Genomic DNA, 4,021 nt, shown 5'->3' with positions numbered 1-4,021 from the left:
TACCACCCCCCACCTATGCATGCTCATCAGGCTCAAAACTGGGGCTGTGGAGTTCAGTGCTGTAGAAGGCTCTGAGGAGTTTCTTACAGCAGACTCAGGGTTCCGACATGTGTATATATCCACATGTACATGTGTACACCCATGCATGGCATGTGTGTGTATGTAAACAGGGCATACATGTATGCATGCTGTTGTACATGGGGGCATATACATGCATGTAGCATGTACATACATGCGGTATATATAAAAGCACATATGTCTGGTGTATGCATATATGTGTGTGGTACACATGTACACATGTTCAGAACATGCAGGTACCTGCATGTGCACATGCAGATATGTACATATGCCATATACAAGCGATGCATGTACATGTGGTGTGTGTATGCACACACACTTATGTGTACCCATGCATGAGTGTATAAATGCATGTGCTGTGCATGTATGTGCATAAACATGTGTGTATTTGAATATGTGTATGTGGTGGAAATGGGAGGGCTGCACGGACCCCCGAGTTACTCTCCTCTGTAAAGTCTGGAATCTCTGGAGCTTGCACTGGGTTGGGGTCTAGGAATGTGTGTACTTGGGGCCCTGGAAAGAGCTTCCAGCCTGGCATAGTTCAGTCCCCTAGCAGAGCAGGGCTGCCAGAGCTGCCCAAGCCCAAGACTCTGTGGCCAGTGTTGCCGCTTTTCCTGGTGGGTGTGTCCTTCAGACACTGGTCCAGGGACCCCTTGGCACCCCAGCCCCTCCACCCCTTTGCTACATTATATTGGATGCCTCTTGCTCATTTCCAGGGCTGGGTCTGGCTCTGCCTTTTCCTGGAGCCAAGCACAGGATGCTGTCTACCCAGACCACCATTGCTTGGGTTTTGCCAAGCAAGGTGCCCCTGAGGCCCTCTCTGGATCAGAAGGCTCAGCTGCAGTGTTGGTGCCACAATCCTGGCCTCTACTCCCAGTTCTGCCCCAGGAGCTGTGGGTTCTTGGCTCTTCCACGCTGCACATGTGAGTCAGGAAAGCATGCTGACCTGCAGGGCTACCCTGGGGGTTCCATGGGTGAAGGTGCCTGGTGTCTGGCACAGATGCACACCCCCCTATCTCCCCACCAGGGCTGCATTTTGGGTGGTGGGACCATCGGGACATTAGTGGGTCTCCCTGATGGAATTGACTTTGCAGGCCTCCGGGTGTGCTTTCTGGGACGATGGGAGCTGGCAACTGTTCAGAGCTCAAGATGCCCTTCAACCTGGGCTCCATCCCCAGCGGGGGTGGTAGGGCTCTGGGCTCCCACCCTCTCCACTTCTCATGTGCTCAGGGAACTTCCTGAACTGTACAGGGTGGATGGCCCCATGTGGCTCCTGGCCTTAGTGCCAGTTATGGCTGGAGCCAGCCTAGGATCAGTGTGTGCTGAGCTCCTGGCCCCTTGGGATGGAGACTCAGGAGGCTGTTTCTCCCAGGGCGGCTGAGTCAGCCCTGTGCAGTCAGCAAAGTGCCTGCCCTGAGCTTGGGCTCTACACTGCAAGGTGGCTCAGGCCAGGGTCTTACCTCCCAGGACTCTGCTGGGGGTGCCCTCCCCGAGTGTCTGTCTTGACATTGTGGCCTTGCTCTCTGTCTGCTACTATGTGGACTTCACCAGCCCAGCCTCCATGGCAACCGCCTATAGCTCCGTCCAGGCGCCTGGGCAGCTTTATCTCTGAGGCCATCTGTTCCAGGAGCACAATTCCAAAGCCACTTAAACAGAGCCTGAGGTGGGGCATGCGCCTGGCCTCACATGCATTTACACGTGCACACAGCACACTCAGAGGCCGTGTTAGCCCTGTAGGTGGGAGGCAGTGACTGGGAAGATGGGAGGTTTCAGCAGCAGCTCATTGCCTGCTGTCCTCAAATGCATCTGGGAGCCTGGTGGTCTGGGTCTGCACGTCTGTGTGCACACATGTGCATAGTCACGTTTGCCCACAGCAGCACGTCTGCCAGTCTTGTCTGTATCTGTGTGTGTCTGCTTGTGTGCACAGGATTGTGTGTCTGTGTCCATCTCTGTGCACCTGTGTATGTTTGTGTATTTGTGTCTATGTGTATTTGTATGTGTCTGTGTATGTATTTCTGCATGACTGTGCATATCTGTATGTTTGTGTATATCTATGTGAACCTCTTTGTGTGTCTGCTTGTGTCTGTCTGTGGGATCTCTGTGTGTCTCTGGCATCTGTATGTCTGTGTCTGTTTCCACAGTTTCCCTCTTGGTTTTCTCTGTGCATATTTCTCTCTGTCCTCTGTCTAGTGAGCCTTTTCTCTCCTCTGTCCCCAGGTTGTTTGTGCCCTTTCTGTGTCTACCTTTGTTGAACCCTGCTGCTCTGAACTCCAGCCCCTCCCTGCCAATTGCTCTGTTCTTTGGTCTTGTCTACATCTGTCTCTTATCTCTCCTACTGGGGCAGCTGTACTTGCCCTTGACTTTGCCTGCAGATCACTGTGGGCCAGGACCTACTCTGTGCTCCCCTGCTCTGCTTTCCCGGCACACACACCTTGCTTCCCCACCAATCTTGCCTCAGTGTGCCTAGGTCCATGCACACTACTTATAGCTTTCTGGACTGACATCCTGTGTGGTGTGCCCCCAGCCCCAACCCAGCCCCTCACTCTGAATCCAGACCCACTGTTCATAGATGCCCTCCATTCCTGCCATGCATCCCGAGGCCAATGCTCCCAACTCCAGCGGTACATAGGCGGCGCGCTGGGCTCAGAAGGCATGGTGGCAGGCTCTGCTGGTTTTTGAGCACACTCTGAGCATGGGCCTGAAGACCTCCTGGAGCCAGTGGCTTCAGTGGGCACCAGCCTAATTCTGATGTGACCAAGTTATTCTTTCCTGTGCTTGGTTCTTCTAAATAAAGATGCAAAAAGCAATCTGTAGATTTCCCACCACTGTGAATTTAAATAATACCTCAATTAACTCCACTTAAGAATGACTTCCTCCAGGGGAGGGTCTAATCTAGAAAGCAGGTAGGACTTGCTAATGGCAGGCTTGGTGGGCCCTGTCATGCCTGGAGGGGCCATGGACTGGTGTGTCCAAGAGAACAGGGGTCGAGGGCACAGATTAAGCACAGTGAGATAGCACCAACCAGTACTGGCCTGATGGCACCACTGTGCCCTCATTTGACAGAGGAGAAGTCGGAGAGGACAGTGACCCACACCAGGCCCTTTGCATCATGTCTGCCACCACAAGAGGAACATGGACAGACAAGAGCAGCTTCCCTCCTGTCCCACCCACTCACCTCCTGCCTCCTCCCTCCTGCCCACTTCCCTCCTCTCCTCCACCCTCCTGCCCCTCTCCCCGCCTGCTTCTCCCAGCCTCTTCTGGTGTCTCATCACTGCACCCTCTTGGTGTGATTGTGATGATGCACCTTTATTTGCTTTATTTGCAGCTTAATTCCTGCCCTGAAGTCTCAGACTTAGTGGCATGACCTGGGTGACAGAGTCCCTAGATGACTAATGTTCTCAGGCATCTAAGCAAAGCGGTGCCCCCACTCTGCTCCCCTACAGTGGCCATGGGTCAGGTGAACTCTGGGGCCCCTGAGTGACTTTCTCTTGGCCACACCATACACAGACCCCCAGCATTCTGTCTTCCTCTAGCTCCCTCCCAACGTGGGTGGGATCAGCACCAGAGCCCCCTGGACCTCTCCTCCTTTTACTGCAGACTGACCCTCTCTGGAGTCCTCACTGGGGCAGGCCAGGACTACGCAGATTTGCCTCCTCCTGAGCTCTGAACTCCCTATTAGCCTCTTTGCCCAGAGTGATGCTGCCCCAGGTTAAGGGCTGGGAGGGAGGGGACTCCGCTGGTCTGGAACAGTGGCCTTCCCCAGTGCTGACCTGGTGTGGCCAGGTCCATGGTTGCAACATGGGTGAGGCAGAGGACTTGTCCCAGAAAGGGCCCCCAGTCTCCACTCCCCCCACCTGCCCACCCCTACTCTGATGGAGCTGCTAGGAGGCCCAGGTCCTCAGCTGTGCTGTTCCCTCTGCCTCCTTCCCTGCATGCCCCCCCC

This window comes from Marmota marmota, unplaced genomic scaffold, assembly GCF_001458135.2.
Source record: "Marmota marmota marmota unplaced genomic scaffold, marMar, whole genome shotgun sequence".
In the NCBI taxonomy this organism is placed as follows: domain Eukaryota; kingdom Metazoa; phylum Chordata; class Mammalia; order Rodentia; family Sciuridae; genus Marmota; species Marmota marmota.
Note: the sequence above shows the minus strand (reverse complement) of the source record.